The 21,889-nt window shown below is 44.9% G+C and overlaps 1 protein-coding gene across 1 annotated transcript in view; it reads right to left on the bottom strand.

Moving 5' to 3' along the window:
- LOC138365506 (protein Star-like) overlaps positions 1 to 21,889 on the bottom strand; it is a 499,513-nt gene that overhangs the window by 453,377 nt on the left and 24,247 nt on the right. The window lies entirely within an intron of this gene.

Genomic DNA, 21,889 nt, shown 5'->3' with positions numbered 1-21,889 from the left:
TCTTAGAGTATGCCGCGCCATCATGGAGCCCCCACCTGAAGAAACACATAAAGAAACTGGAGAAGGTTTAGAGGTTTGCGACGAGGCTTGTCCCAGAGTTACGAGGGATGGGATATGAAGAGCGGCTGAAGGAACTGAACCTTACGACACTAGAGAAAAGAAGGGAGAGAGGAGATATGATAGGGACATATAAAATACTCAGGGGAATTGACAAAGTGGAAATAGATGAAATGTTCACACGTAATAATAACAGAACGAGGGGACATGGGTGGAAACTGGAAACTCAGATGAGTCACAGAGATGTTAGGAAGTTTTCTTTTAGCGTGAGAGTAGTAGAAAAATGGAATGCACTTGGGGAACAGGTTGTGGAAGCAAATACTATTCATACTTTTAAAACTAGGTATGATAGGGAAATGGGACAGGAGTCATTGCTGTAAACAACCGATAGCTAGAAAGGCGGGATCCAAGAGTCAATGCTCGATCCTGCAAGCACATATAGGTGAGTACATATAGGTGAGTACACACACACACACACACACACACACACACACACACACACACACACACAGTTTGAAAATGACATCGCGAGTAAAGCAAAGACCCAACCAAAGCTGCTCTACAGCCAAATCAGGAGGAAAACAGCAGTGAAGGAACAAGTGATGAAGCTGCGAAAAGGGGAGAACAGATACACAGAGAATGACAAGGAGGTGTGTGAAGAACTCAACAAGAGATTCCAGGAGGTCTTCACAATAGAACAAGGAGAAACCCCTGCACTAAATGAGGAGGCGGGAAACCAAGCAACCTTGGAGAAATTTGACCTCACCAGTCATGAGGTCAAAAGGTGTCTGCTGGAGCTGGATGTGACAAAGGCTGTTGGGCCTGACAGAATCTCACCATGGATACTAAAGGAAGGGGCAGAAGCACTAAGTGTGCCACTCTCTATGGTGTATAACAGGTCACTGGAAATAGGAGACTTACCAGAAAGTTGAAAGACAGCTAACATGGTCCCAATATACAAGAAGGGTGACAGGCAAGAGGCACTGAACTACAGGCCAGTTTCCTTAACTTGTATGCCATGCATGGTGATGGAGAAGATTGTGAGGAAAAGGCTCGTAGAGCATCTGGAGGGAAATAAATTTGTAACGCACCACCAACATGGGTTCAGGGATGGTAAATCGTGCCTCACAGGTTTAATAGAATTTTATGAGCAGGTAACAAAAATTAAACAGGAAAGAGAAGGGTGGGCCGACTGCATTTCTTGGATTGCCAGAAAGCCTTTGACACAGTACCCCATAAAAGGCTGTTAAAAAAGTTGGAGCAACAAGCAGGAGTAAAAAGGAAGGTGCTCCAGTGAATAAGGGAGTACTTAAGCAACAGGAAACAGCGAGTTAAGGTGAGGGGGGAGACATCAGAATGGCGAGATGTCACCAGCGGAGTCCCACAGGGCTCAGTACTTGCACCCATCCTGTTTCTAATATATGTAAACGATCTTCCGGAGGGTATTGACTCATTCCTCTCAATGTTTGCTGATGATGCAAAAATTTTGAGAAGAATCAAGACAGATGAAGATAGACAGAGACTACAGGATGACCTGGATAAACTGGAGGAATGGTCTAGAAAATGACTGCTAAAGTTCAAATCAGGAAAGTGATGCATTAGGCAGTGATGTGGGGAGGCTGACTCCATACACAGTTTCCAATGTAGATATGATAGAGCCCATTAGGCTCAGGAATCTGTACACCAGTTGATTGACAGTTGAGAGGCGGGACCAAAAAGCCAAAGCTCAACCCCCGCAAGCACAACTAGGTGAGTACACACACACACACACACACACACACACACACGTCCGGTGGCCGAGCAGACAGCACGCTGTACACGTGATCCTGTGTTCCCGGGTTCGATCCTGGGCGCCGGCGAGAAACGATTGGCAGAGTTTCTTTCACCCTATGCCCCTGTTACCTAGCAGTAAATAGGTACCTGGGAGTTAGTCAGTTGTCACGGGCTGCTTCCTGGGGTGTGTGTGTGTGTCGTGTGGAATAAAAAATAGTAGTAGTAGTAGAAACAGTTGATTGACAGTTGAGAGACAGGCCGAAAGAGCAGAGCTCAACCCAGCAAGCACAACTAGGTGAATACAACTAGGTGAACACACACACACACACACACACACACACACACACTGAAATGGTCAGAGAAATGGCTACTGGAATTCAACACGAGCAAATGTAAAGTTATGGAAATGGGACTAGGAGATAGGAGACCAAAGGGACAGACCACAATGAAGGGGAACAGCCTACCTGTAACGACGCGTGAAAGAGACCTGGGGGTGGACGTAACACCTAATCTATCTCCTGAGGCACATATAAATAGGATAACGACAGCAGCGTACTCTACACTGGCAAAAGTTAGAACATCATTCAGAAACCTAAGTAAGGAGGCATTTAGGGCGCTTTACACTGCCTACGTAAGGCCAGTCTTAGAGTATGCCGCCTCATCATGGAGTCCCCATCTGAAGAAGCATATAATGAAACTGGAAAAGGTTCAGAGGTTTGCAACGAGACTCGTCCCAGAGCTACGAGGGATGGGGTATGAGGAGCGCCTGAGGGAACTGTGCCTTACGACACTAGAAAAAAGAAGGGAGAGGGGGGACATGATAGGAACGTATAAGATACTCAGAGGGATTGACAGAGTGGACATAGACGAAATGTTCACACGGAATAGTAACAGAACGAGGGGACATGGATGGAAGCTTGAAACTCAGATGAGTCACAGAGATGTTAGGAAGTTTTCTTTTAGCGTGAGAGTAGTGGGAAAATAGAATGCATTTCAGGAACAGGTTGTGGAAGCAAATACTATTCATAATTTTAAAACCAGGTATGATAGGGAAATGGGACAGGAGTCATTGCTGTAAACAACCGATGCTCTAAAGGCGGGATCCAAGAGTCAATGCTCGATCCTGCAGACACAACTAGGTGAGTACACACACACACACACACACACACACACACACACACACACACACATGAGTTTGACTTGTATACCATGCAAGGTGATGGAGAAGATCAGGAGAAGAAACCTGGTAACACATCTGGAGAGAAGGGACTTTGTGACAAATCGCCAACATTGGTTCAGGGAGGGTAAATCTTGCCTGACAGGCTTAATAGAATTCTACGACCAGGTGACAAAGATTAAGCAAGAAAGAGAAGGCTGGGAGGACTGCATTTTCTTGGATTGTCGGAAAGCCTTTGATACAGTACCGCATAGGAGGCTGGTACATAAGCTGGAGGGACAGGCAGGTGTAGCTGGTAAGGTGCTCCAGTGGATAAGGGAGTATCTAAGCAATAGGAAGCAGAGAGTTACGGTGAGGGGTGAGACCTCAGATTTGCGTGAAGTCACCAGTGGAGTCCCACAGGGCTTTGTACTCGGTCCTATCTTGTTTCTGATATATGTAAATGATCTCCCGGAGGGAATAGATTCATTTCTCTCAATGTTTGCTGACGATGCCAAAATTATGAGAAGGATTAAGACAGAGGAGGACTGCTTGAAGCTTCAAGAAGACATGAACAAGCTGCAGGAATGGTCGAACAAATGGTTGTTAGAGTTTAACCCAAGCAAATGTAATGTAAAGAAGATAGGTGTAGGGAGCAGAAGGCCAGATACAAGGTGTTATCTGGGAGATGAAATTCTTTGCACGTTAGAGAGAGAAAAAGACTTGGGGGTTGACATCACGCCAGACCTGTCCTCTGCAGCCCATATCAACCGGGATAAACTGGATAAACTTGATAGACCTGGATAAACTGGAGGAATGGTCTAGAAAATGGCTGCTAAAGCGTAGCTCAGGAAAGTGCAAGGTGATGAAATTAGGCGAAGGGAGCAGGAGGCTGAACACAAGGTATCATCTGGGAGGTGAAATCCTGCAAGAGTCAAATAGAGAGAAAGATCTGGGGGTTGATATCACACCGAACCTGTCCCCAGAGGCCCACATCATAAGAATAACATCAGCGGCATATGCTAGACTGGCCAACATAAGAACTGCCTTTAGAAACTTGTGTAAGGAATCTTTCAGAACCCTGAATACCACTTATGTAAGACCAATCCTAGAGTATGCAGCTCCAGCCTGGAGTCCATACCTAGTTAAACACAAGACAAAGCTAGAGAAGATTCAGCGGTATGCCACCAGGCTCGTCCTGGAACTGAGAGGAATGAGCTACGAGGAAAGGCTAAAGGAGCTGAACCTCACATCCCTGGAAAACAGAAGAGTAAGGGCAGACATGATACCCACCTACAAAACTCTCAGGGGAATTGACAGGGTGGACAAAGACAAACCCTTCAGCATGGGTGGGACACGAACAAGGGGACACAGGTGGAAACTTAGTACCCAGATGAGCCACAGCGATGTTAGAAAGAATTTTTTCAGTGCCAGAGTAGTTAATAATGGAATGCATTAGGCAGTGATGTGGTGGAGGTTGACTCCATACACAGTTTCCAATGTAGATATTATCATGTTCACAGAAAATGGTACCATCCGTTTTCTATGTGCGGCGGCTGAGACGCCAGAGAGAGAGAGAGAGAGGTAAACAAGAGAGCATACAGGGCGCTACCAGCTTGGAAGCTACTAGTCATGTATCAGTTTAAGTATTAAAGTCAATAACCAAGGAATGGCTTTACATCAACCCTACAACCAAGACTTCCTCAGTAACACACAACACCACATTGGTTCAGCTTAAAACACTAGGGAGAAGCATGCTGTCTCGCCCGGAGGAGGAAGAGAAGCTGTCTGTGAGCACCATACCCAATGCTGTGTGCTAACCAATGCTGTGTGTTAACCGATGCTGTGTGCTAACCAATGTTGTGTGCTAACCAATGCTGTGTGTTAACCGATGCTGTGTGCTAACCAATGCTGTGTGCTAACCAATGCTGTGCTGACAAGCTGTGTACTGAGGAATCTGGAAATCTGCCGACGCTGTGTACGAAACGACGCTTTGATGCTGTATACAAAACCCGATGTTATGTATACGAAACGCGCTCTGTGCCACAATTCTTCACGCTGTGAACTGACTGCTGTGCCAACTGCTGTGCCAATTGCTGCCAACTGCTGTACCAACAGCTGCACCAACTGCTGCCAACTGCTGTACCAACTGCTAACAACTGCTGACAACTGCTGTGCTGTTGTGAGTAGGAACACCACATGTACACAAGGGCTAGGTAAGAAGTCAGTTGCTGCTGTAGTGTGCTCTGCTGTGAACTTTTGCATTAAAATGCTTGTGTGCTTTGCAAAATTAAAGTAATTACAGTGAATTCTTAACTAACATATACAGTGCAGTAAGTGTTTAATATTCTGAGGAACATTTAAGTGATAAGTTTACTTTTAATCAGTAAAAAAATGGCAAATATACCTCAGTTTCCTGCATTTGATCCTGACTGTGACCAGACAAACCTGTCACAGAGGTGGGTCAAAAGGCTTAGAAGGTTTGAAAATTTGTTGATAGTTTCTGACATCAAAAGTGCTGAAAGAAAGCGTGCCTTTCTACTTCATTATGCAGGTGATAGAGTTTGTGACATCTTTGACACACTGAAAGACACTGGTGGTGCCAAAGATTATGACACTGCCAAAGTCAAATTAACTGAGCACTTCAAACCAAGACAAAATACTGCAATGGAAATTATGCATTTCAGGAGAGCCAAACAACTCTCTAATGAAACTGTGGATCAATACCACACACGTCTGCAGGGTTTAGCAGCCCATTGTGAGTTTGCTGATGTTGACAAAGAAATCAAACAGCAAATAATTGAAACATGCACATCTACACGTCTCCGTCGAAGAGCTCTAGAACTTGTTGATGATGAAAGTTCTCTTACCAAGATACTGGATATTGCTCGTCGAATGGAAGATGCTGCACGTGATGCTCGTGTCATGGAGTGCAGTGCCAGCAACGGTTCTGCCACTGTTACTAACAGTGATGAGGTACTTAAGGTTCAGGGAGGACACCGTGATCCAAGAAGATATCATGCCAAACCTAACAGTAAATTGAGCCGAGAACCACATCACAACTGGAGTCATGGAACAAGACTCAATCAGTCACAACGACCCACATCAGAGGGTGTCAACAATAAATGTTACAATTGTGGAGGAGACTACCCACACCAAGATAATGTTTGTCCTGCTCAAGGTAAGAAGTTCTATGAGTGTGGAAAACTAGGTCATTTTGGTGCTATGTGTCGTTCTGCACTAAAGAAACCACAGTCAGTGAATAAAAGCACTGTACGAGGATCAGGTCATAGGGGTCGAGGTGGCAAACACAATATTGCACCTCATATCCAGAATGTTAATAATGTACAAGACAACATGTCATTACAACCAGTCTCAGATGACAGTGAATGTGATTACACTTATGGAGTACAATCAATCACAAAATGGAATGATCTTCCAAACAACCCAGAGACTATAGTATACATTGCTGGTATTTGTCTCAAAGTTCTCATTGACACTGGATCAAATATTGACACCATTGCTGAATGTCACTATGAGAAATTTAAAAAACAGTTCCCAGAGCTTGAGAACTACAATGGTAAAGCCACTGCCTATGCTTCAAAGGTAGCCTTGCCAGTGATTGGAACTTTCACTGCAGAGATTAAGTCAAAGAATGCAATGCTCACTACTACATTCCATGTTGTTAGGAATGCAAAGGAGTCTCTACTCAGTTACAAGACTTCAACCAAATTGGGGCTACTTCAGCTTTCTAATGCTGTAGCAGTGGAATCTGCAAACAATGTTGATGCTATTGTTGCTGAATTTTCTGATCGATTTAAATCCATAGGTTGTTATACTGATAGCAAAGTACATCTGCATATCAACCCAGATGTAATTCCAGTTGCCCAACCACGTCGCCGACAACCATTCCATACTCGCAAGAAAGTCGATGCCGAACTGGATAGGCTGATGGAACTAGATATCATTGAACCAGTAACAGGCCCAACACCATGGGTAAGCCCAATTGTCACTCCACCAAAGCCGAAGAATCCAGATGAGATACGCATTTGTGTGGACATGCGTGTTCCCAACAAGGCAATAATGCGTGAACGCCATCCTACACCGACTGTAGATGATATGATCTACCGCTTGAATGGTGCAACTATATTCAGCAAGTTAGATTTAAACAAGGGCTATCATCAGCTTGAACTTGATGATGAGAGCCGCTTCATCACAACGTTTACGACACATCGAGGTCTGTATAGGTACAAGCGCCTGAGTTTTGGTATTAACAGTGCTGCCGAGGTATTCCATCACATCATCAGCCAGGTATTGCAAGACATACCTAATGCTGACAACATGTCTGATGACATCATTGTTTATGGCCGTACCCAAGCTGAACACGACAAAGCTCTTCGTGCAACATTGCAATGCCTACGAGACAAAAATCTGACACTAAGCCGAGCAACGTGTGAGTTCAATCAACATAAAATTGAATTCTTTGAACTTGTACTTAGTGACAAAGGTCTGTCTCCAGATACTAAGAAAGTTGCAGATATCAAGAATGCTGCACCTCCTTCAACATCCACTGAAGTACATAGTTTTCTGGGAATGGCAAACTACTGTTCTCGCTTCATTCCAGATTTTGCTACCATTACGAAGCCTCTACGTGAGCTCCTGAAGAAAAATGCATCATGGTACTGGAGCGATATCGAGCAAAATGCATTTGATGCTGTGAAAGATGCACTAGTAGAGAATGCGACTGCTGCATACTTTGATCCATCAAAGGACACTGAGTTAACGGTGGATGCGAATCCTGTTGGTTTAGGTGCTGTTTTAGACCAACACAAACCTGGTCAACCAGATTCCAGAGTAGTAATTGCCTACGCCAGCCGTTCTCTCACAGATGTTGAGCAACGATACAGTCAGACAGAGAAGGAAGCTCTTGCTCTTGTATGGGGCTGTGAACACTTCAATGTGTATCTGCTTGGTGCACCCTTCACCACGATAGTCACTGACCACAAACCGTTGGAGACCATCTTCAATAATCCAAAGTCCAAACCACCAGCTCGCATTGAGAGATGGGCTCTTCGTCTGCAACCATACAACTTTATGGTGAAATACAAGCCGGGTGCAGGCAATCCCGCTGATTACATCAGTCGACATCCTGCCAACAGTTTCACCATCACCAAGCATCAGCAAGTTGCCGAGGAATATGTACACTCTGTAACCTGTGATGCAGTCCCTAAGGCTCTCACTCTTGATGAAATCCGTACTGCAACCCTAGAGGACCCAACTCTGCAAGCAACAGTGGATGCATTGACTAAGAAAAAGTTTCCACGCATCCCACCCTCAGGAGTTGACCGAGATGCATTCAAAGGACTTGAACGCATCCAGACAGAATTAAGTGTTACACAACAACGCGACAACGAGCTGCAAGGTACTCGTATCGTTATTCCAGCTGTTCTCCAGCACCGTGCTCTGAAGCTTGCACATCAAGGACACCAAGGTCTTGTTAGGACCAAACAGCTGCTACGAGAAAAGTTGTGGTTTCCTGGCATTGATCGTCAAGCAAAGGACATGCATGATGCCTGTGTCCCTTGCCAAGCTGCAGTGGATACTTCAAGACCAATACCTCTACAACCTTCACCACTACCTGCTGCACCATGGACGGAAGTATCGATGGACTTCTGTAGACTGCTACCAACTGGAGAGTACTTGATGGTAGTCATTGATGATCACTCACGTTGTCCAGAAGTAAAAATCATCACTTCCACACCTGCATAGGCCGTCATCCCGAAACTCTACAAGATCTTTTCAAACTTTGGCATTCCTGGAGTTGTCAAGACGGACAATGGACCGCCATTCAATGGACAAGACTTCGTCAACTTTGCTGAGCATATTGGATTCAAACACCGCCGTGTGATGCCACTACATCCTCAAGCAAATGGAGAAGTTGAGAGATTCATGCAACCTCTCATGAAAGCGGTACGCTGTGCTCATGCCGAAGGACGATCCTGGAAACAAGCTATGTATGCTTTTCTCAGGAACTACCGTGCAACACCGCATGGAACACTGGGCAAGTCGCCTGGCGAACTTTTATTTGGACGTCCTATGAGGATCTCACTACCTGTCATGCCAGCCGAGGTAACGGATAAACGTCTCGCTCAGAAGGATGCACTAGCCAAGGGCAAAATGAAAATTGCTCATGATCAACGTGCAAACGAACAATTCATAAAGGTTGGAGACACTGTTCTAGTTAAAAAGAAAAAAGAGGGAACCTACCTACCTTGAGGTTACCTTGAGGTGCTTCCGGGGCTTAGCGTCCCCGCGGCCCGGTCGTCGACCAGGCCTCCTGGTTGCCGGACTGATCAACCAGGCTGTTGGACGCGGCTGCTCGCAGCCTGACGTACGAGTCACAGCCTGGTTGATCAGGTATCCTTTGGAGGTGCTTATCCAGTTCTCTCTTGAACACTGTGAGGGGTCGGCCAGTTATGCCCCTTATGTGTAGTGGAAGCGTGTTGAACAGTCTCGGACCTCTGATGTTGATAGAGTTCTCTCTCAGAGTACCAGTTGCACCTATGTTTTTCAACGGGGGTATTCTGCACATCCTGCCATGTCTTCTGGTCTCATGTGATGTTATTTCTGTGTGCAGGTTTGGGACCAGCCCCTCTAACATTTTCCACGTGTAAATTATTAAGTACCTCTCCCGCCTTCGCTCAAGGAAGTACAGTTTTAGGCTCTTTAGTCGGTCTCAATAGTTTAGATGTTTTATTGAGTGGACTCTAGCAGTAAAGGATCTCTGCACGCTCTCCAGGTCAGTAATTTCTCCAGCTTTGAAAGGTGCTGTCATTGTGCAGCAGTACTCCACTCTAGAGAGCACAAGCGTTTTGAAAAGTATCATCATCGGTATAGCATTTCTAGTGTGAAAAGTTCTTGTTATCCAAGCTGTCATTTTTCTTGCAGTTGTGACGGCTACTTTTTTGTGTTCTTTAAAGGTAAGGTCTTCCGACATGAGTACACCCAGATCCTTTACATTGCCTTTTCGTTCTATGTTATGATTTGCCTGAGTTTTGTACGTGGTTTCCGTTTTTATATTTTCATTTTTTCCATAGCGCATGAGCTGGAACTTATCTTCGTTAAACACCATATTATTTTCTGTAGCCCATAGAAAGACCTGATCTACATCTGACTGGAGGTTCGCCGTGTCCTCTATGTTGCCTACTCTCATGAAGATCCTAGTGTCATCTGCAAAGGATGATACAGTGCTATAGGTTGTGTTCTTGTCTATGTCCGAAATGAGGATGAGAAAAAGTACTGGAGCAAGCACAGTACCCTGGGGGACTGAGCTCTTCACGGTTGATGGGCTGGATTTTATTTTGTTGACTATTACACATTGGGTTCTGTTGGTCAGGAAATTGTAGATCCATCTGCCTATTTTTCCGGTAATTCCTTTTGAACGCATTTTATGTGCAATAACACCATGGTCACATTTATCAAAAGCTTTTGCGAAATCTGTGTAAATTACATCCGCGTTATGTTTGTCTTCCATAGCATCTAATGCCATATCATAGTGGTCCAGCAACTGCGACAGGCAAGAGCGCCCTGTTCTGAAACCATGTTGTCCGGGGTTATGGAGTTGCTGTGATTCCATGTATTTTGTGATTTTACTTCTTAGCACTCTCTCAAAAATTTTTATGATGTGCGATGTTAGCGCTATCGGTATGTAATTTTTTGCCTCTGCCTTATTTCCTCCTTTATGAAGTGGTGCTATCTCTGCTGTTTTTAGTATATCAGGAATAACGCCAGTATCTAGGCTTTGTCTTCACAGAATGTGGAGGGCCTGCGATAGTGGTTTTTTACAGTTCTTTATGAATATGGAGTTCCAAGAATCCGGGCCTGGTGCAGAGTGCATAGGCATACTGTTTATGGCTTCTTCAAAATCCAGTGGGGATAGGGTGACGTCTGATATATGATTTGATGTTGGTATCCTATCCATGAAAAATTCATTTGGGTTATCAATCTTTAGTGTATTTAATGGCTCGCTGAAAACAGAGTCGTACTGCGTCCTCAGTAGCTCGCTCATTTCTTTGTTGTCATCGGTGAAAGTTCCATCTCCCTTTCGCAGGGGCCCGATACTAGATGTGGTTTTTGATCTTGATTTTGCATAGGAGAAAAAATATTTCGGATTTCTTTCTATTTCACTGATGGCCTTTTGCTCTCTTTGCCTCTCCTGGGTTTTGTATGATTCTTGTAGCTTCCGTTCAATTGTTTCTATTTCTCTACCTAACCTTCTTTGCCGTTCTTGAGATAGGGTACGACTCTCAAGTTGTTCCGCGATTCGTTTTCTTCGCCTATATAGGGAACGACGTTCCCGTTCCAATCTGCATCTCTTTCTCTTTTTTCTTAGAGGTATGCGGTTTGAACATATTTCTAGTGCTACTGAGCTTATTTTTTCCAGGTACTGGTTCAGGTTTGCATTTTCTAGCTGTTCTTCCCAGTTTATTTCTGTGAAGTCCTGGTTTATTTGCTCCCAGTTTATCTGTTTATTATTGAAGTTGAATTTGCTGAAATCTCCTCCACCGGGAATCTGGACTGGTTTTGAAGGTCTACTCCCCATGGTTGTCATAACTTCAATTAAGTTGTGATCTGAGTAACAGGTATTTGTAATAATTATGTTCCTGATCAATTCATCATTATTAGTGAAAATGAGGTCCAGCGTGTTCTCCTTCCTAGTTGGTTCTACTATTTGCTGGTTTAAGGCAAACCTGTCGCACATCCGTAGCAGGTCATTTGCATGTGCTTGTTCATTTAGGCTACTTCCTGGTATTCTTTCTGATATTACTGTATTAGCCAGGTGCTTCCATTTCAGGTGCCGTAGGTTGAAGTCCCCAAGCAGGATGATGTTCGGAGCTGGATTTGTGAGGTTTTCCAAGCAGTGTTCTATTTTCATTAGTTGGTCTTTAAACTGCTGAGGGTTTGCCTCCGGTGACTTATATACTAGGACAATAACTACATTTAAAATCTCTATTTTGATTATCAGCACTTCCACCATATCATTTGAGGTGTTTAGCAGCTCAGTGCAGATGATTGTGTCTTTGATGTAGAGACTGACCCCACCCTAAAGCCGGTGTTTCCTATCACATCTGAAAAGATTGTACTCTGAGATCCATATTTCACCATCATGGTAGTCCTTTGTGTGGGTTTCTGTTAGGGCTACAAACACTGCATTTGCCTCATGAAGGAGACCATCTATAAATTGAACTTTGTTGGTTTTGCGTGTTTTTATACCCTGGATGTTGGCAAATATAAATGATTTTATCGTGTTAGTGGAAGTGCTGGAAGCCTTACTTGGTGTTAATATCTGAGGCTCTGATAAGGAGGCCACTGTGTTTGCGTCCAGGGTGTGTCGTTTTGGAAGTGATTCGTCCAGTTTTGGTAGTAGGACGGGTGTTGTCTGGTGTAGTACCTGTGTGCTTGTTGATAATTTGAATTCCAGTCTTGTGGGTATCTCCGTTCCCCTCTGTAATCCTGTAGTGGTTCCATCTGACTGTTCCTCTCTCTTATATTTACTACTCTGTTTCTGCCTTCCTCTAAAAAATTTCCAGTAGTGTCATATTGATCTTCCCGTCTATAACGCTCTGTACCTCTCACATGGAATTCCGGACACTGAAGATTGTAGCATTTTTTGTCCCTAATTGAAAATTGACATAATTTAGGGTGGAAGTATCTACACCCTGTTCCAAAACGGCATGTACCCCTCGCCAACATGTTCCTGCATTTTCGAGGATGCAGAAAATGACATTTTGCTCCTAATTTTCCATATTTGCATATTCCTTTAGCGTGATATGCCATATGATACAAAACCATATAAAGTGATAAGTGTAAAAGGAACTATGGTAACAGCTAGTAATAGAGATCATGGTATAACACGTAATATGGCCTATTTCAAAGTGATTCCATCTAGTGTAGAAAATGATGAAGTGAAAAGTCATACAAAGGAAAAAGAAAAAACGAGCTATAACTCAATAAACAATTCATCGAGGGATGTTATTGTATTTGGGGACTCTCGTCCTAAACGTCATGTTAAACGCCCTACACGATTTGATGATTAATTGCGTTCCTATGCAATGCAAAGTATTTACTTGTTATGCTGAACTAAATTTAATATTGTTTCAATAATGCAGATCTCTCAATCAATATTTTGTAACTTTGTATTACAGTTTCTTTCATGTTTGTTTAACATTGCATATGTATTTTTAACATTGAAATCCTTTGTGGTAAAGATTAAGTTGTTAAAATTCTTTGTGTGCTTAATGTTAAATGTATGCAATATCTCTTGATATGTTAAAACTTACTTTGTGTCAATAACTTTGTTTTGTGCTACAAGCATGGTAGACATCCTGTATTCATCATTTTTAAAGAAAAGGAGGGATGTCATGTTCACAGAAAATGGTACCATCCGTTTTCTATGTGCGGCGGCTGAGACGCCAGAGAGAGAGAGAGGTAAACAAGAGAGCGTACAGGACGCTACCAGCTTGGAAGCTACTAGTCATGTATCAGTTTAAGTATTAAAGTCAATAACCAAGCAATGGCTTTATATCAACCGTACAACCAAGACTTCCTCAGTAACACACAACACCACAGATATGATAGAGCCCAGTAGGCTCAGGAATCTGTACACCAGTTGATTGACAGTTGAGAGGCGGGACCAAAGAGCCAAAGCTCAACCCCCGCAAGCACAATTAGGTGAGTACACACACACACACACACACACACACAAACGATATTGCAATCAAAGCGAAAAAAACAACCTAAGTTACTACACAGTCATATAAGAAGAAAAATGTTGGTGAACGACCAAGCGACAACACTAAGGAAGACAGAGGGGGGCATATACTGAAAGTGTCAAGGAAATCTGTGAGGCACTGAATGCCAGTTTCCATGGAGTGTTCACTACCGAGCCTGAGCAGCTCCCATTGTTGGAAGGGGTTACCCTAGATGAAAGACTATCAGATATAGAGGTGACAGCAGAGGAGGTAATGAAACAGTTGACAACTCTAGATGCAACTAAAGCAGTTGGACCAGTCAAAGTATCACCGTGGATACTAAAAGAAGCAGCGCAGGCCCTCAGCGTGCCTCTGGCAATGATCTTTAATGAGTCACTTATGACGGGAGAATTGCCCAGTTGCTGGAAGAAGGCAAATGTCGTGCCGATCTTCAAGAAAGGTGATAGGGAGGAGGCACTTAACTATAGACCTGTATCACTGACAAGCATCCCCTGTAAAATACTGGAAAGAATATTTAGGCTACGACTGGTTGCACACCTGGAGAACATTAGGTTTGTGAACAAACATCAACATGATTTCTGGACAGGGAAATCGTGCCTAACAAACCTTCTGGAATTCTATGATAAAATTACGAGGATAAGACAGGACAGAGATGGTTGGGCAGACTGCATATTTCTGGACTGCCAAAAAGCCTTTGATACAGTACCGCACATGAGACTGCTGTTCAAGCTCGAGAGGCAGGCGGGGGTGGGGGGAAAGGTCCTAGCATGGATAAGGAACTACCTAACAGGAAGGAGCCAAAGAGTTACGGTAAGGGGTGAGAAGTCGGACTGGCGAACAGTAACAAGTGGAGTACCACAAGGATCGGTGCTGGGACCAATTCTATTTCTTGTATATGTTAACGACATGTTTACAGGTGTAGCGTCCTATATGTCGATATTTGCGGATGACGCAAAGTTGATGAGAAGAGTTGTGACAGATGAGGATTGCAGGATCCTCCAAGAGGACCTGAACAGGTTGCAGAGATGGTCAGAGAAATGGCTACTGGAATTCAACAGGAGCAAATGTATAGTTATGGAAATGGGACTAGGAGATAGGAGACCAAAGGGACAGTACACAATGAAGGAGAACAGCCTACCTGTAACGACGCGTGAAAGAGACCTGGGGGTGGATGTAACACCTAATCTATCTCCTGAGGCACATATAAATAGGGTAACGACAGCAGCGTACTCTACACTGGCAAAAGTTAGAACATCATTCAGAAACCTAAGTAAGGAGGCATTTAGGGCGCTTTACACTGCCTACATGAGGCCAGTCTTAGAGTAGGCCGCCTCATCATGGAGTCCCCATCTGAAGAAGCATATAATGAAACTGGAAAAGGTTCAGAGGTTTGCAACGAGACTCGTCCCAGAGCTACGAGGGATGGGGTATGAGGAGCGCCTGAGGGAACTGTGCCTTACGACACTAGAAAGAAGAAGGAAGAGGGGGGACATGATAGAAACGTATAAGATACTCAGAGGGATTGACAGAGTGGACATAGACGAAATGTTCACACGGAATAGTAACAGAACGAGGGGACATGGATGGAAGCTTGAAACTCGGATGAGTCACAGAGATGTTAGGAAGTTTTCTTTTAGCGTGAGATTAGTGGGAAAATGGAATGCACTTCAGGAACAGGTTGTGGAAGCAAATACTATTCATAATTTTAAAACCAGGTATGATAGGGAAATGGGACAGGAGTCATTGCTGAAAACAACCGATGCTCGAAAGGCGGGATCCAAGAGTCAATGCTCGATCCTACAGACACAACTAGGTGAGTACAACTAGGTGAGTACACACACACACACACACACACACACACAGAGGGCTGGGCGGACTGCATTTTCTTGGATTGTCGGAAAGCCTTTGACACAGTACCGCATAAGAGGCTGGTACATAAGCTGGAGAGACAGGCAGGTGTAGCTGGTAAGGTGCTCCAGTGGATAAGGGAGTATCTAAGCAATAGGAAGCAGAGAGTTACGGTGAGGGGTGAGACCTCCGATTGGCGTTAAGTCACCAGTGGAGTCCCACAGGGCTCTGTACTCGGTCCTATCTTGTTTCTGATATATGTAAATGATCTCCCGGAGGGTATCGATTCATTTCTCTGAATGTTTGCGGACGATGCTAAAATTATGAGAAGGATTAAAACAGAAGAGGACTGTTTGAGGCTTCAAGAAGACCTAGACAAGCTGAAGGAATGGTCGAACAAATGGTTGTTAGAGTTTAACCCAACCAAATGTAATGTAATGAAGATAGGTGTAGGGAGCAGGAGGCCAGATACAAGGTATCATCTGGGAGAGGAAATTCTTCAGGAGTCAGAGAAGGAAAAAGACTTGGGGGTTGATATCACGCCAGACCTGTCTCCTGCAGCACATATCAAGCGGATAACATCAGCGGCATATGCCAGGCTGGCCAACATACGAACGGCATTCAGAAACTTGTGTAAAGAATCATTCAGAACTTTGTATACCACATATGTCAGGCCAATCCTGGAGTATGCAGCTCCAGCATGGAGTCCATATCTAGTCAAGGATAAGACTAAACTGGAAAAGGTTCAAAGGTTTGCCACCAGACTAGTACCCGAGCTGAGAGGTATGAGCTACGAGGAGAGACTACGGGAATTAAACCTCACTTCGCTGGAAGACAGAAGAGTTAGGGGGGACATGATCACCACATTCAAGATTCTGAAGGGAACTGATAGGGTAGATAAAGACGCACAAGGGGACACAGGTGGAAACTGAGTGCCCAAATGAGCCACAGAGATATTAGAAAGAACTTTTTTAGTGTCAGAGTGGTTGACAAATGGAATGCATTAGGAAGTGATGTGGTGGAGGCTGACTCCATACACAGTTTCAAGTGTAGATATGATAGAGCCCAATAGGATCAGGAATCTGTACACTTGTTGATTGACGGTTGAGAGGCGGGACCAAAGAGCCAGAGCTCAACCCCCACAAACACAACTAGGTGAGTACAACTAGGTGAATACACACAAACACAGGGAGGGAGCCGGTGGCTGACTGGACAGCACCCTGGACCCCTGTTCCTGTGGTCGCTGGTTCGATTCCCGGCGCAGGCGAGAAACAATGGGCAGAGTTTCTTTCACCCTGATGCCCCTATTTCGTAGAAGTAAATAGGTACCTGGGAGTTAGTCAGCTGACATGGGCTGCTTCCTGGGGTGTGTGTGTGTGTGTGTGTGATGTGAGAAAAAGAAAAGAATAGTAGTTAGTAACAGTTGACTGACAGTTGAGAGGCAGCCGGAATATCAGAGCTCAACCCCATCAAGCACAACTAGGTAATTACACACACACGTATCACAAACAGGATTTGACACCTAGGTGAGGGTGTGGCCATACTATCGTCGGTCACCCTCCTCCTCTCCCTTTCTCCTATCTCTCTCCCATCTGACACTCTTTCTTCTCTCTCTCTCTCTCTCTCTCTCTCTCTCTCTCTCTCTCTCTCTCTCTCTCTCTCTCTCTCTCTCTCTCTCTCTCTCTCTCTCTCTCTCTCTCTCTCTCTCTCTCTCTCTCCCTCTCTCTCTCTCTCTCTCTCTCTCTCTCTCTCTCTCTCTCTCTCTCTCTCTCTCTCTCTCTCTCTCTCTCTCTCTCTCTCTCTCTCTCTCTCTCTCTCTCTCTCTCTCTCTCTCTCTCTCTCTCTCTCTCTCTCTCTCTCTCTCTCTCCCTCTCTCCCTCTCTCTCTCTCTCTCTCTCTTTCCTCTCCCTCACACCTGTCACTCTCTCACTTGCTCTCACCCCTACCTCCCTCCCTCTCTCTCACTCACAATGTATCTCTATCTCTCTCTCTCCCCCCTCACTCTCTCTCCCTCTCCCCTCTCTCTCCCTCCCTCCCTCTCAACCCCTCTCTCCCTCCCTCTCTGTAACTCACACTGTACATATATCTCTCTCTCTCTCTCTCTCTCTCTCTCTCTCTCTTACTCTTCTATCTCTCTCTCTCTCCCTCTCCTCTCCCTTTTAGTCTCTCTCAACCCCCTCCCTTTGTCTAGCTCTCCCTTCTCTCTCTCCCTTTCTTTCTCAGCCCCTCTTCCTCTTGCTCCGTCTCTCACTTTCACCTCCCATGCTCCCTCTCTTCCCCTTTCACCTCTCTTGCTTTGTCTCCCCCACCCTCCTTCTCATCGATCCCCTTCTCTCTATTCCACTCCCTCTCTCTCACATCCTCCCGCTATGGCAGAAGAGAGCCATGTCAGCAGAAGCAAGGAAGAAGCGCAGGGCGAGAGAAGAAAACCAGAAAATCACAGCCAGAAGGGAGGGCAACATCACCACCCTCCTCTGCATAGAAACTTCTCACCCCCCTATCCCAAACCCTCCCTGCCCCCATTCAAATGCTCAGCCAACTCTTACTCCCCCCTCACCCCAGTTCCACCCTGCTACCTCTCCCCTACTCCCAACAAGTCTCCCCTCTTCCCTTTCCCTCCCTGTCCTCCTTCCCCTTTCATCCTATACCATCCCTGTTCCCCCTTCACTTGACCCCCACCCCACCCTTAACCTCACTATCCTCTGAGACCCTATTATCCACCTGACAAATGCTCACACCCATGGAACAGCTTCCCCCACCAGCAGAACGCTCACCAAGAAAGGGGCATAAGAAGGGACAAAAGAAAGTGATTGTCAAGGCAATGCACACTAACATGGGATTACAAATAAAACAAATGAACTTGGAGAATGGGTACTTGAAGAAAACCCAGACATAATAGCACTCACAGAAACTAAGCTAACGAAAACCATAACAAATGCAGTGTTTCCACAGGACTATTGTGTTGTGAGGAAAGAGAGAAGGAAGAGGTGGTGGTGGTGTAGCTCTGGTGGTAAGAAAAATGCTAGGGTTTTGAGGAGATGGTTATTCAGGGCTGTGAATGTTTCAATAACTACATAACAAGTACCATACCAACAGGAGGACAAAAAATTATTGTCGTAGTCATATATAACCCGCCACCAAATGACAGAAGACCCAGACAGGAATATGATAGAAACAACATGGCCACCATTAGCATAATATAGAGAGCAGCTTCTGTTGCTAGCAGGAATGGATCTGGACAATTAATCATGCGAGACTTCAACCATGGGAAGATAGACTGGGAGAACAGAAACCCACATGGAGAACCAGATACATGGAGAGCTAAGCTGCTGGATGTGGCAACAATAAAATTTCAAAGCCAACACATTAAGGGACCGACAAGAATGAGAGGGGAAGGTGAACCAGCCATGCTTGATCTGATATTTACCCTAAATGAGTGGGATATAAGGGAAGTTAAGTTGAAAGCACCCTTGGGAATGAGTGATCACAGTATATTGATCTTTGAGTACCTGGTAGAGCTAGGATTTATCTCCCCCCACAAAAAGAACTAGGAAACAAAAGGCTGGCATATTTCCTAAGTGATATAATACCATGGGACACAGACCTCAGAACGAAATCTGTACAAGACATGATGAATTATGCCACCCAAAAATGTCACGAGGCAGTAAACTGGTTTATCCCGGCCCAAAAGGTAAAATCCGAGAAGCAAAAGAAGAATCCATGGTTTAATAGGGTATGTATGGAAGCAAAGGAACTGAACAAAAGGGCGTAGAGGAACTCCCGAAATAAAGGAACACCTGAAAGCAGAGAGAGATACCGGATGAATGAGTATGCTAGTGTGAGAAGAGAAGCAGAGAAAAATTATGAAAATGATGTAGCCAGCAAAGCCAAGACCGAACCAAAGCTACTCCACAGTCACATCAGGAAGAAAACAACAGGGAAAGAACAGGTAATGAAACTTAGAACTGGCGAGGACAGGTATACAGAGAATGACAAAGAGGTGTGTGAAGAACTTAACAAGAGGTTCCAGGAAGTCTTCACAATAGAACAAGGTGAGGTCACTGCATTAGGAGAGGGGGCAGTAAAGCAGGCGGCCTTGGAAGAGTTCGAAATTACAAGAGATGAGGTCAACAGACACCTGTTTGTTCTGGATGTGAGAAAGGCTGTTGGGCCAGACGGGATCTAACCATGGGTGTTGAAAGAGTGTGCAGAGGCACTTTGCTTGCCACTCTCCATAGTGTATAGGAGAGGAGGCGGTCGGCCGAGCAGACAGCACGCGGGACTTGTGATCCTGTGGTCCTGGGTTTGATCCCATGCGCCGGCGAGAAACAATGGGCAGAGTTTCTTTCACCCTATGCCCCTGTTACCTAGCAGTAAAATAGGTACCTGGGTGTTAGTCAGCTGTCACGGGCTGCTTCCTAGGGGTGGAGGTCTGTTCGAGGACCGGGCCGCGGGGACACTAAAGCCCCGAAATCATCTCAAGATAACCTCTAGATAGTAGGTCACTGGAGGCGGGAGACCTACCAGAAATATGGAAGACGGCTAATGTAGTCCCAATATACATAAAGGGTGACAGACAAAAGGCTTTGAACTACAGGCCAGTGTCCTTGACTTGTATACCATGGAAAGTGATGGAGAAGATCGTGAGAAAAAACCTAGTAACACATCTGGAGAGAAGGGACTTCGTGACAAATCGTCAACATGGGTTTAAGGCGGGTAAATCTTGCCTTAAAGGCTTAATAGAATTCTAGGACCAGGTGACAAAGATTAAGCATGAAAGAGAAGGCTGGGCGGCCTGCATTTTTTTGGACTGTCGAAAAGCCTTTGACACAGTACCTCATAAGAGGCTGGTACATGGGCTGGAGAGACAGGCAAGAGTAACTGGTAAGGTGCTCCAGTGGATAAGGGAGCAGCTAAGCAATAGGAAGCACAAATTTAGAGTGAGGGGTGAGACCTCAGATTAGCGTGAAGTCATCAGTGGAGTCCCATAGGGCTCTGTACTCGGTCGTATCCGGTTTCTGATATACATAAATGATCTCCTGGAGGGTATAGACTCATTCCTCTCAATGTTTGCTGACGATGCCAAAATTATGAGAAGGATTAAGACAGAGGAGGACAGCTTGAGGCTTCAAGAAGACCTAGACAAACTGAAGGAATGGTCGAACAAATGGTTGTTTGGGTTTAACCCAGGCAAATGTAATGTGATGAAGATTGGTGTAGGGAGCAGGAGGCCAGATACAAGGTATCATTTGGGAGATTAAATTCTCCAAGAGTCAAAGAGAGAGAAAGACTTGGTGGTTGATATCACGCCAGACCTGAAGCCCATATCAAGAGGATAGCATCAGCGGCATATGCCAGGTTAGCCAGCATAAGAACGGCATTTAGAAACTTGTGTAAGGAATCATTCAGAACTTTGTATTCCACCTATGTCAGGCCAATCCTGGAGTATGCAGCCCCAACATGGAGTCAATATTTAGTCATAGAGCAAGAATAAACTGGAGGGGGTTCAAAGGTTTGCCACCAGACTTGTACCTGAGCTGAGAGGTATGAGCTACGAGGAGAGACTACGGAAGTTAAACCTCACGTCGCTGGAAGACAGAAGAGTTAGGGGGGACATGATCACCACATACAAAATTCTCAAAGGAAATGATAGGGTAGATAAGAACATGCTATTTAATACAAGGGGCACACACACTAGGGGACTCAGGTGGAAACTGAGTGCCCAAATGAGCCACAGAGATATTGGAAAGAATTTTTTTAGTGAAAGAGTGGTTGACAAATGGAGTGCATTAGGCAGTGATGTGGTGGAGGCTGACTCCATGCACGGTTTCAAGTGCAGATATGATAGAACCCAGTAGGCTCAGGAACCTGTACACCAGTTGATTGACAGTTGAGAGGCTGGACCAAAGAGCCAACGCTCAACCCCTGCAAGCACAAATATGTAAGTACAAATAGGTGACTATAGGTCAAGCAGGATGGTAAGATATCAGAACAAAGTTGGAGGAGAGGAACAGGACGAGTCATACATGGAGATGATTGCTCATGCATGGAGAGAACTCAGTGGGAAAGGTAAGGACATGAGGAAAACCATACATAAACTGCAGATAGAACTCAGTGCAGAGCAAGAGGCGATAAAAAAGCTAAAACCAGGCCCTCCTCAGACCCTGGCCTAGGTAACAGGGGATTTAGCAATTACAGGAACCCCTATAATGGGTGCCACCTTTGCTTAAATACTGAAGAGTGCTTAAATACTGAAGAGCCCAGATGCCATGTCCACAGTGAA

Source organism: Procambarus clarkii, chromosome 17 (genome assembly GCF_040958095.1).
Source record: "Procambarus clarkii isolate CNS0578487 chromosome 17, FALCON_Pclarkii_2.0, whole genome shotgun sequence".
Classification (NCBI taxonomy): Eukaryota; Metazoa; Arthropoda; class Malacostraca; order Decapoda; family Cambaridae; genus Procambarus; species Procambarus clarkii.
Note: the sequence above shows the minus strand (reverse complement) of the source record. Positions and strands in the feature narration are given on the sequence as shown.